This window comes from Mytilus californianus, unplaced genomic scaffold, assembly GCF_021869535.1.
Source record: "Mytilus californianus isolate M0D057914Y unplaced genomic scaffold, xbMytCali1.0.p SCAF_2, whole genome shotgun sequence".
NCBI lineage: Eukaryota > Metazoa > Mollusca > Bivalvia > Mytilida > Mytilidae > Mytilus > Mytilus californianus.
The window spans coordinates 7677406-7691348 of NW_026262668.1; positions in this window are offsets into that span (position 1 = coordinate 7677406).

The following is a 13943-nucleotide window of genomic DNA, read 5'->3' on the forward strand; positions in this document are numbered from 1 at the left end:
CAAAATGGCATATAGACACTCTATAGACAATGTATTTAAGCAAAAATGAAAGACAAGAATACAAAAATGACCATAGTACAATAACACAATGGCGGGATGTATAAATACCTAGACTCGCCAAAAGTATATAATTATCAAAAATGGACTTAACAGAAAAGGTTAAAATATACAAAGACAAATAAAAAGAACGCTATAACACGTGATTCAGATAATAAACAAAGTCAGTACCTAGAATCTATATCAAGACCATCATGTATTATTTGTGAAGTTGATACGGAATATTTATCAGCAAGGTCTTGGTATCTTCCGATGAACTTTTTTAGAAAAAGGACGTGACGTTTGTTGACATAACCCTGGTTCATCAAAAGTAAAATCACAAAAATACTGAACTCCGAGGAAATTCAAAAAGGAAAGTCCCTAATCAAATGGCAAAATCAAAAGCTCAAACACATCAACCGAATGGATAACAACTGTCATATTCCTGACTTGGTGCAGGCATTTCTTATGTTGAAAATGGTGGATTGAAACTGGTTTTATAGCTAGCTAAACCTCTCACTTGTATGACAGTCGCATCTAATTCCATTATATTGACAACTTTCTGCTTAGACACTGGTGACGTTTTATAAGTCTGAGTAGCAGCTACAAGCTCTTGAATACCGAATGAGTTGGGAAATGTATATCCAATATGCAGGTGAAGTTGGTATATTGCTGCTAAGGTGGGGAAAATTTATAGTTTTAAAATTTAAATCGTCTCGTTTATCATTGATTCTGTTCTGGTACTGAGATGACCACTGATGTCAAATTCGAGGTATAAGTCTAAAATGAGCTGGAGGGAGCCGTGTCTGTTGTTTCTTTAATTTCTAGTTCTGGAGAATATATTAATGGAACCCAATCAAAAAAGTTTGGATTTGAAACCTACTGAAAATAAGATAAAAAGGACTAAAAAGCAAACTATTTAGAAATAATATGACTTCTATGAATGTTTCCTCGGGGCCTTTTATAACTGACTATGCGGTATGGGTTCTGTCCATTGTTGAAGGTCGTACGATGACCTATAGTTGTTAACTTCTATGTCATTTGGTCTGTTGTGGAGATTTTTCTCATTGGCAATCATACAAAATTTTCTTATTTTTTTTGAAAATCTTATTTACGCCATTTTTTATATCCTTTTTTTTTTTTTGCTTATTAGCTAGACTAAGTACTTTTCAAAATTTTAATCTTTCTTTTGTCTGTTAAAATATGTCACATCAAAAATAATAAAGACAGATGCAAATGACTGATCTATTGCTTTAATATCTAAATGTAGAAATGTGCATCCTACAAACGCTTAATGTCAGATATAATATAAAAGTAAGATGATGTGGAATGATTGTCAATGAGACAACTCTCCACCAGAGACCAAATGAAATAGAAGTTAACAAACATAGGTAACCGTAAGTATGATACATAATGTAATAACATGATAACTAAATTAATCATGGATATATGACCGACGAGAGTTCTGTCGATATTTGTGACAAGGTAAATTCTGGTTACATTGATACAACTTGAACACCACTCAGGCAACAGATGACCGATGCCATTTACCTAACACGGACTTCAACCTAAGTCTATTGCCTATTAATTCTACTAAACTTACAGCATTCAACGATGCTACTTCAGTAATGTAACGATTGAGAACAATTTAAAAAGAGTTGTCGTGTCAGGCCCAAAACATATTCTTTAAAAAGGATCTAAACTTCAGTACATATTTCAAACTAAAAATATTGTTTTGGTTATTTTTTCTTACTGAGATATACTTTCATTTGTATAAAATGATAAATGTATTGTAACAGTTATAGATGATCACTTAAAAGATGATTAATAAAACAAAAACCAGTTTATTGGTACTCTTATAAAAAGATGATGTAACCTAGAAAGTTAACCTTTAAACATATAACTTATAAACTTTCATGAATATGAAATAAAAATATAAAGAAATATATTGATGTTACTTCAATCTTCAGTCCACAGTATCCATTTTTTAAAGATAATTTAGCATTGTGACAGCTACAATGACAATATATGGTTCACTTGCATTGGCATTTGTTCAGGAAACAAAAGAATATATTTCATATTCATTTTTGTTTTTAATCCTGACGTAATGATAAAATGATTTTTTAAGTAGAAAAATTTGGCACAATAGCATTTGTATGTAGTGGAAGTTTGATAATGTATTGCATTCACAGTTTTTCCTGAAATTCTGAACCGTCTCGGTGATCTCAAAACGTGTCTATTACAATTTATCGCACCTGAGGTAAATTAGTGACGATTTGTTTGGTTTAACGCCGTCACGTGGTGACCCTCTATGGATCCGTAGGGGGTCAATAGATTTCTTAGGGTATCATGAAGTCACGTCTACTAAGTATGTTAAAGTATTTCATTGTTTGTTTTAATACAAAACTTGGCAGGAAAAGCGTGTGCGATATATTCGTTATAAGGTTCACCCCCTATGGATTTTACTAGCCCTCTATGGATCCGTAGGAGGTCAGTAGCAAACATATTATAATGTAAAGCTCGAATGAGAGTCCCGAGCCTACAAAAGTGGGAAAAGATTAAACAGAAACTAACAAAGATGTAATTCTACACCTTCATGAATTTTTAGTTATCAAATATCTTTGTTTCGTTAGAAATCCACATATAATTCTAAGAAGAAAACTGCAATCTAGAAAAAGAAGTTAGTTTTCTTTTCTCCTGCTATTTTCTAATAGGAGATATCTGGAATGGAAACAAACGAATTGCACGTTTTTTATTTGTCCAAATTACTTCTTGGCGTTCCTTTTTTTAAATGGCGAAAGAAGAGTTATTGTATTATCATTTATTATCGAATCTTATCCAATTAAAATGTATAAAATAAAACAATGAATTTATTTGTTACAAGTCCAATAATAACTTATATTTCAAATTAAAAATAGATTTTAAAAAAATCTTGTGAAATACTGTGTGCTAGTTTTGCGCATCATTTAAAAACATAGTGCCTACCAATTGCTTACGAATATAAGTAAACGACTGTGAGTGTAATTAAATAAAGATTCAAAGTTTCTAAATGAAAAAGATAAAAGTTTAGGGATAACAATGACGAGAAGCGTGTATCGGTGAAAAGTTGACCAAAGATTAATTGGAATCAATAAACTTAATTTATGTAGAATCAATATGTAGTATAAGATTGGCGTGAATGGGTTTATTTTTGTAACTTTTGTAAAGATTAAGGAAAGTCATTTTGGCCACATCTTGGAATTAAAAGAAATGGATTGTATGACCTAAGTTTTCAATGTTGTGTCATCATGCCCCGCCTACGATAGCCAACGGACATTATGTTTTCAGGTCTGAGCTTTTGTCCTTCCTGTATCAGATTAAAGTTTTGGTTAAGGGTAGTTTGTGAACAACTTGAAACTGAGTAAACATGTTCACTTTGAAATGAACTGTAAAATGTATATGCCAAATTACGGTTTTGACACAGATTTCATATCATGGTTCCCTAAACATGGTAATGTGATAGGTAAAGTTTAGTTAAGGGCAGTGTGTGGTCACATCAACTTTAAATTTTATTCATGCGTTATATTATGTGATTTGTTCATATTATATTCCAAAATATTAAAAATTTCATGTTTATATCTAGGAACTTTGTTTCTTTATATCAATTGCTACATGTAGATGTAATAAATTTAAATTTAAATAGAAAACTGGTAGACTTATAATATTATAATTGTTCATTTCCATGAATTCATTTATCTCCAGAGAAAAGCTTACTTATCAGTTTGGATACTATAGCAATATTGATTTTCCTTAAAGCTTTCAAGGCAGTGGTACCAATATAGTACTCAGAGTACCGCGCACCATTACCTTTCTGATTAAATTCACATTGTCATGTTGTATCATTTGGAAAACTGTGTTAAAGGATAAAGGCTTGTGTTTGTACTTTTTTGTTAGAGAAATAAAAATAGAAAAATCAAAAAATCTTTTTTTAAGTGCCAAAGTGCCAAGGTTACACCAAGTATGACGGAATGGTGACTTCAGAATAAAAGCTTCCGATAGCACCAAGCTCTTTTTTTTACCTCTAGATATGATTGTGACCATTTGTGTGGATTTGACATGTACCATACATCTCCTTATGATCCGTAGTTTGAACCTGAGACTTTAATCAATTTGATATTTCCACGGAATCAATGTATTAAACGTTGGCGGGTATTGTTTTAGTTGTGGCAGCCTATCATCAGAAAACATAGGAAAGTGAGATATCGGTCACTGACCAAAATTTTCATTTACATTAATTGAAACAACAATGTTCCAAGAAGTTTTTTTTAGAATACGAAATCCAGCTATCAACTTCTCTTTGATAGAATAAGTTTTCTCTTCTCTTCTCAAACTGAATTTCATGACATATTTGCCTCTGAACGCAATCAACAATCGCATTGTTTTGTTTTGTTTTAGCATTAAGATGTAATTAAATTATTGCTTCTTTTTGTTCTTTTATCTGATTGCTATAAAAGCATTTATCCTTGTGAACATTTTAAGTATGATACGCTTCCGCTTCATTAAATAGAAAGAAAATCTTAAAATTTGCCGGTATCAATTGTTCAAAATGTCTACTTCTTTTCTTTTCTAATACGCTGTGATTAAAGGAATTTTGAGGTTTATATATCATATACTGTTGAAATGTTTTATTTTGTGGGAATCAGAAGTAAAAAGATGAACTTTAAAACACAATTTTTTGGCAATAAGGTTGATGGCAACTCTCACTAGGACCCACCTCTAGTACCAAAAATAATGCCCCAGCAGGACAGGTACGTTTTACACATGACCATGCGGGAAATCCATGAAAACTTAGCCATAAATGAGACTACGGTGTCTGTTATTTGTATCCAGAATTACATCATGACTCACAACTAGATGATCTGATGATTGTCATTCTATTTCTTTACTAAGACAAATTAATAATACTGGTTCTTACTTGTCTTAGTAAAAAGTACTATTTAGTAATTTACCTTTAGTCACCGATCAGCGATTTCATTTACAGAGCCCTATCATGATTTTTTTTACTTAAAACTATAGCAACTGATTAAAATGAATATTGTTAGTATAATACAAAAATAATGAAATATAAATAATGAAAAAAAAATATTTTATTTTTGCACTAAAAAAGCTGGTTAATATTTAAAAGTGTTTCACATGAAAAGTTTCGCTTACTTAATTTTACTCACGCAATAATTCTGTGTTTACGATGTGCCATTTGAAATGAAAAAGACAAGTTAATGATGGACGTAGCGGTTAAACTATATATCTCTAGTTACAAATATAAGAATTTATTTCAGATGAAGACGTATATTTTAAAAGGACATAAATAGTTCTAGTTTAATAAGTATTTATTTTACGAACATGTAGGATTAAGTTATGTAACTATAAGGTATCTCCGAGAATAACAAAGTATCCAAATATACATTCAAGATCAAAGCAAATATCATTAACGTTTATTTGTCTATTTTTAATTCAATAAATAAAGGCAACAGTAGTATACCGCTGTTCAATAGTCATAATTCGATTACGCAGAAACAAATTCGGGTAACAAACTAAAACCAAGGGAAACACATCAACTATATAAGAGAAAAACAACGGAACAACAGGAACACTGAACTACAACAAAATCAAACACCAACATACATAGAAACGGACTGTGTGATAACAACTGCCATATTCCTGACTTGGTCCATGAAATTTTAAGAAACAAATGGTGGATTGAACCTGGTTTTATGGCTAGCCAAACCTCCCGCTTATATAGCAATGTTAAAAATACAGCTAAAATGACAACACTACGTGACAGGAATACAGTACAAACAAACGCAAGAACACTCAGCACAGATAAATACATATATAAATAATATAATAGTACATTACAACATGTAAACCGCAGATTAACAACGGACACCTCCAATGAATTTACGACAGCACACCAGTACACCACAAACGAAATATAAACTGCGCGTCACATGAATGGATTAACTTCACAAAAAATGCATTCTGAAGAATACAAAACGTTTTAAAATGTCTGGTGTTAAAGTTTGTCGCCGGAACAGGACATATGACGTCATGCTGGTATGTGCAAAAGACTAGATCAACATTTTTAATTTAGCACAATAAGAGTATTGACCATAAGAGAAATAGGTTTAACAACTTGTGAGAATTGGATATCGTTTGGTATCAACTCTAGTTATTTAATCTAAATAGTAAAATTAAACTTGCCGAATGCTCGTTTCTTGTTATATTGAAACGAGATAACTTGAGTTGATATCAAGCGATATCCAATTCTCACTCGTTATGAAACCTATAATTATCTGATATATACATGTACGCTTAAAATTGAAGTAAAATTGCATTTATTTTTCATTTGTACTATTTTTATGCTGCCTTTGTCTGATCAAGGAGACGAATTTTATCTCATTTAATAGCAACAAATCACAGTCCTCTCGCGTAACATTAAATGCTGTACTCCACTTTGAGGCTGGCACGTGGTAAGGAAGGATAGTATCTTTATGTTTTATACAATAGTCCTCAACCGCTTTCCTAAGGTTCCGAAAGAAATTGAGTTCTATCTGAAAGTCGATGCCTTCAAGTTTAATTTTTTCCCACAATCGAAGATAGTAAAAATTATATAAATCGTAGTCTAGTTTTGCAAATCTCTGATAAAGATAACGGTATGTGTTATCAGCAAACGAATATTTCTTTGCTGAATTCTTTTTCAAATATAGTACATCCTTGATACTCCATCCCAATATTCTTCGCATCATAACAACTGATTCTGCAAAATATTCCATGATTATAACAAAATGGAATTCTTTATCTAACTTCGATAAATATGCATCGCTTTCTTCCTTAGCATAAGTCTTAAACAGATGTTTGGGGAAATCAAACTCTAGCGCCATTCTGTTGTTCGTGAATGAAAACGTAAGTGGGAGTCCTTTTTCATACTTCCAAGGGTCAACGAGATAATTCAAAACGGGAGTAGTTGCTTTTATCTTTTTAAAAATGTATGCAGGTCTAAAGTAATTCAGTGTCGATAGAAACATGTCAAATGGCTCTCTAACAATTCCAATATAGGCAGTATTACCAGGAATATACTTTTGAAATGCCTCTCTGTTATATAGTACATGGCAACATAATACGTCAAAGGTTTTATTCATAGGTGGCGGTAAAGTGTTGTTTTCATTTAGAGACGACATAGTAGATATCACATTATCATACTGACCTTTTCGCACTCTAGAAAGAACGAACAATAGATTTTTAGAATATCCATACCGTAAGAAAATGTTTTGTGCCGTTGAACTTCCCGCTTTGTGGATTTTTAGAAACGCAACTTGTTCATATCTAATACTTCTTATACTTTGATTTATTGGAGCTTCTCCTAGTTGAACATTGACACTCATATTTTGATGCTCGGTAAAATTGGACATGATATGTTCATACTCCATGTACTCACAGTGTTTTGATTGAAATTCGTTATATTCACTACACGAACTTTTAGGATTACCACTTCTTTTATGTAACAGAATATGTCCATTTCCAAGACCATTTATATTGTATGTGATTACAAGAGTTGACAATGCTATACATAACCATAATAATATACGACGACTGAAAAAAAGAAAGACATATAGTTACGTATTTCTATATTGAACGGACAAAAATTAGCATGTGTGGCAACTGTAATTACTACCACTTGTTCTATGGCTCTGTTGGTGGACTGTTAGTCCCTGAGGGTATCAACATCCCAGTAGCAAGTACTTCGGTACTGGCATGAATATACGGATATTGTTTAACTGAAATTTGCTGTTAAAAAAATTTGGAAATTATTTAAAATTAAAGAATATATCTCCCTGGTGCAAAGTTCTGATTCTTTGTTCGGATTTTTAGGTCCATTTAGATTTGATTTTCTCTTCGATGTTTGTATTGTGTTTTGGTTTTCGAATATATATTTACCTCAAACATCACTGAAGAGACATTAAGAATTAGTATCGTTCATGTTATTACAACGACACTTTTATGTACGTATGATAAAGTTTTCCTGTAGTGATGGAACCTACTGACAATTAAATAAAAAGGTCGAAACAGCAGTTTAACGATTTAAAAAAAGGATGACTTTTCTATGAAATTGTCAATGAAAATCTAATTTACGCCATTTTTTTAAATTTCGTTTTTTTGCTAATTAGCTAGACTAAGTCCTTTACAAAATTTGAATCTCTCCTTTTTGTCTGTTACAATATGTCACATCAGAAATGATAAAAAACAGATGCAGATGACTCGTCTAATATCTAAATGTAAAAATGTGCATGCTATAAACACTATTTCAAATAAGAGTAAGATAAATGGAGAATGTGTCCCCATGGACACAGATGATGCCCCCGCTTGCATACAACATTATGAAGGGACTTAACTCAAGAACGATAAATGTGACGCTACCCAAATTTGTACTTAATCTGAGTTTTGTGGTAATAAGTATTGTGTATAGGTTTCATAATGTTTGGTTTGGGCAAACTTAAGTTACAGAACAGAAATGAAAATTTTGCAATTTTTTCGATTTATAAAGGGGCATAACTCAATAATGGTTACAGTCATGCCACCAAAATTCAACTCGATCTGTGTTTTGTGGTAATAAGCATTGTGTATAAGTTTCATAACATTTGGTTGAGGCAAACTTAAGTTAGAGAACGGAAACTACAAATTTTGTGATTTTTCCATTTATAAAGGGGCATAACTCTAGAACGTTTTCTTGCTAATTAACTAGACTAAGTACTTTACAAAATTTAAATCTCTCTTTTTGTCTGTTACAATATGTCACATCAGAAATGATAAAAACATACGCAGATGACTCGTCTAATATCTAAATGTAAAATATTCATGCTATAAACGCTATTTCAAATAAGAGTAAGATAAATGGAGAATGTGTCCCCATGGACACAGATGATGCCCCCGCTTGCATACAACATTATGAAGGGACTTAATTCAAGAACGATAAATGTGACGCTACCCAAATTTGTACTTAATCTGAGTTTTGTGGTAATAAGTATTGTGTATAGGTTTCATAATGTTTGGTTTGGGCAAACTTAAGTTACAGAACGGAAATGAACATTTTTGCAATTTTTCGATTCATAAAGGGGCATAACTCAATAATGGTTACAGCCATATGCATGCCACCAAAATTCAACTGGATCTGTGTTTTTTGGTAATAAGCATAGTGTATAAGTTTCATAACATTTGGTTGAGGCAAACTTAAGTTAGAAAACGGAAACTACAAATTTTGCATTTTTTCCCATTTATAAAGGGGCATAATTCAAGAATGGTTAAAGTGACCCAACCAAAATTCAAACTTGATCTGTATTTTGGGGTTATAAGCATTGTGTATAAGTTTCATAACATTTGGTTGAGGCAAACTTAAGTTAGAAAACGGAAACTAAAAATTTAGCAATTTTCCCATTTATAAAGAGGCATAACTCTAGAACGATTAAAGTGACGCCCCCAAAATTCAAACTTGATCTGTGTTTTGTGGTAATAAGCATTGTGTATAAGTTTCATAACATTTGGTTCAGGCAAACTTAAGTTAGAGAACGGAAACTACAAATTTTGTAATTTTTCCATTTATAAAGGGCATAACTCTAGAACGGTTAAAGTGACGCTAACAATATTCAAACTTGTTCTGTATTTTGTGGTCATAAGCATTGTGTATAAGTTTCATAACATTTGGTTGAGGCAAACTCAAGTTAGAGAACGGAAACCAATTTTGGGACGTACGGACGTACGTGCGTACGCACAGACGGACAAGGGTAAAACTTAATGGTCCCTCCGCTACGGCGGGGGCATAAAAATGTGGCATGATGGTCAATGAGAAAACTCTCCACCAGAGACCATGTGACATAAAAGTAAGAAGATGTGGTATGATGGACAATGCGACAACTTTCAACCAGAGACCACGTGACATAAAAGTTAATAAATATAGGTAATCGTATTTTGATATTTAATGTAAATACATGGAAACTAAATTAAGCATGGATATATGATCGACGAGAGTTCTGCCGATATCTAAGACAAGGAAAATTCTGGTTACTACGATACCACTTGAACTCCGAACTCTATTGTCTATAAATTTTACTATACTCACAGTTTGGTGCCAGGATGAGACTCAATACATTCAACAATGTTACTTTATTAATGCACCGATTGAGAACAATGTAACAACAAGAGTTGTCGTGTCGGGCATAAAACAGATTTCTAAGGAGGATCTTAAATTCAGTACTTTTATTTATAAATTATTATATACTCAGTATTGCTTTCAATTGGTTATTCTTTCTTAATAATAGTATTATAACAGTCATAGATGATCACTTAAAAGAGGATTATTTTCAAAAAACAATTAATTGTAACTCTTATAAAAAGATATTCCAAAGTCTTTATCTAAAACATGTAACCTTAGAAAGTTAACCCTTAAACATACTACAGTACTTATAAAATTTCATGAAAATAAAATAAAAATATGAATAAAAATATTGATGTGACTTCAATCTTCAGTCCACAGTATCCATTTTTTTTAAATAATTTAGAATTACGACAGATATAAAGCCGGACAATATATGGTTTACTAGCATTGGTATTTTTTCAGTAAACAAAGATCAACAGAAGAATATATTGAACCATTTTATATTTATTTTGTTATTAATCCTGAGGGCTATTCCATTAAAATGTATGTGGGAGGGTAAGAAGTGACTTTCAAAATATCCCTACAACCAAGAACCATATTTTAGATAATTTTGCATAATGGTAATAGACGCATACTGAAAAAAGACCCATGACCCACATTCAATAATTAAACTTCCCTTCCTACCCTCCCACATACATCTTAATGGAATAGCCCTGACGTAATGATTATGAATTTTAACTAGAAAAATTGGGCATAACAGCATTTGTATGTAATGGAAGTTTGATAATGTATTGCAGTCGTAGTTTGTCCTTAAATACTGAACCGTCTCGGTGATCTGAAAAGATATCTATTACAATTTATCGCAACTCAGCTAAATTAGTGACGAATTGGTGACCCGCTATAGATCCGTAGGGGGTCAGTAGATTTCATAAGGGTATCATGACGTCACGTCTACTAATAAGGTTATTGTATTTCATGGCATATTTTTATACAAAACTTGGCAGGAAAAGTGCCGTTATACAGTTCATTCCCTGTGGATTTTACGAACCCTCTATGGATTCGTTGGAGGTCAGTAGCAAACATGAATTATAATGTAAAGCTCGAATGAGAGTCCCAAGCCGAGAAAAGGTTGGAAAAGATTGAACAGAAACTAACAAAGATGATTTTTACGTTATCAAATATCTTTATTTTATTAGAAATCCATATATAATTTTAAAAAAAAACTCCAATCTACAAAAAGAAATTAGGTTTTTTTCTCCTGCAATTTTCTATTGGGAAATATCTGAAACGGAAACAAAAGAATTGCACGTTTTTCATTTGTCCAAATCACTTCTTGGTGTTCCTTTTTTAAAAAGCTCAAGAAGAGTAATCAGATTATCGTGTATCATCGAATCTTATCCAATTAAAATGTATAAAATAGGCTGAATAAAATAATGAATTATTTTTCTTAATTGTTAAAAGTTCAATAATAAAGTATATTTCAAATAAAAAAATATATGTTTAAAATGCTTATTATAAAATATTGTTTGCTAGTTTTGCACCTCATTTAAAAACATCATGCTTACCTATTGCTTACGAACAGAAGTAAACCCATTATCCAAGTACGACTGTGAGTGTAATGAAATAAAGATTCAAAGTTTCTAAATGGAAAAGATGAAAGTTGAAGAATAACAATGACGAGAAGTGTGTGTCGGTGAAAAGTTGACGTTATAGAAGATTAATTGAAATCAATGAAACGTAATTCAATATGTAGAATCAATAGGATAAAATTGGCGTAAATGTCTTTATTTTTGTAACTATTTGTAAAGATTCAGGAAGGTCATTTTGGCCACATCTTGGCATTGTATGACCTAAGCTTTTAATATGTTTGTCATTATGCCCCGCCTACGATAGCATACGAACATTTTCAGGTCTGAGCTTCCGTCCATCCTGTTTCAGGTTAAAGTTTTGGTTTAAGGTAGTTTGAGGAACTACATGTACTTAAAACTTGATACACATGTTCATTATGAAATGAAATGTTTAAATATATATGCCAAATTACGGTCTTATCACAAATTTCATATCATGGTTTCCTAAACATGGTAATGTGAAAGGTTAAAGTTTACTTATAGGTAGTGTGTGGTCACTTCAACTTTAAACTTTATACATGTGTTTTCTTATGTGATTTGTTAATTATATATGCCAAAATACTAAGTAGAGTTTGAGTAAAATTACACGTATCACGGAACATTAAATGTGATAGTACGAGCGGGGTATATGGTGTCATAAGCACACATTCACTTTGCACCAACATCTTCGTTTTAAATCTATGAACATTATACATTTTATATTGATTGCTACATGTTTATATAGTAAATGTAAGATGTACATAGAAAACTGATAGACTTATAATTGTTCATTTCGATGAATTCATAAATCTCACGAGAAAAAGTTACTTATCGTCAGTTTGGATACTATAGCAAAATTGATTTTCCTTAAACATGTTAAAGATATCAATGCAGTGGTGCCAACATATGTATATATACCTACGCTTGTCGCATAGCATTAACTATTTGATTAAATTTACATTGTTCTTTAATTGTATGATTCGTAAAACTAAGTTTAAGGATAGGAGCTTGTGAATGTACTTAATTTTGTGAAAGAAACAAAACGATTAATCCAAGATTTCTTTTTTAGTACCAAAGTGCAAAAAAACACCTAACATAACTGAATAATGACTTCAGAATAAAAGCTTCCGAAAGCATGAAACTATTATTTACCTCTAGACATATTGTGGCTATTGTGTAGATTTGACGTGCACCACACATCTCCTTTCATTCCTATATAATTTTAAGTGGTGGATCTATGAACTATGGAGGGTCTTGATGGGGTTAACAGAATATAGAAGGAATAGTTGACAAAATGTGCAGAATAAAGTGCAAAAAATATAAAGAATAGAGAAAAAATTGCCAAAGAAATAAAGAATAATAGGGTACGGAAATATAAAGTATAGAGAATAATGAGCAAAAAAAATAATTAATAAACAAATGACCTAAAGAATTAAAGAATACAGAATTGAAGGACCCCATCCGAGACCCTCAAGTATCAATTTTTGATGATCACGCAAATTTAAATATTGTACTTGATCTACTCTACAACATTATTCTCATAAAAAATCTTAGACAAATAAATAGTAAAAAGTACTATTCAGAACAACTGTAATTTGCATATGTTTATACCTCTTGAATAACATGTGTATGTGACAGAGTGTTTTTAAATAAAGCATTATTGTTTTGTAGTAATTTACCTTGATTCCCCGATCAGCGATTTCATTTTACAGAGCTCTATAAATACTTTTGTTTACTTTAAACTAGAAACTGATTAAAATGAATTTATTAGTCGTCTTATAATACAAAAAAAAATGAAATATAAATAATGAAAAAAATAAGTCTTATTTCTTATATGTAAACTATAAAAAGCTGTTAATATCTAAAAGTGTTTTACATGAAAAGTTTCGCCTACTTAATTTTACTCACGCAATAATTCTGTGTTTACGATGTGCCATTTGAAATGAAAAAGAAAAGTTAAAGAATGGACATATTTATTTACATATCCACAAGTTTCAAGAGTAAGAATTAAATTCAGATGAAGACGTATATTTCAAAAGGACACAAGTAGTTCTAGTTTCATAAGTATTTGTTTAAATATTTTACGAACATGTAGGCTTAAGCTATGTAACTAT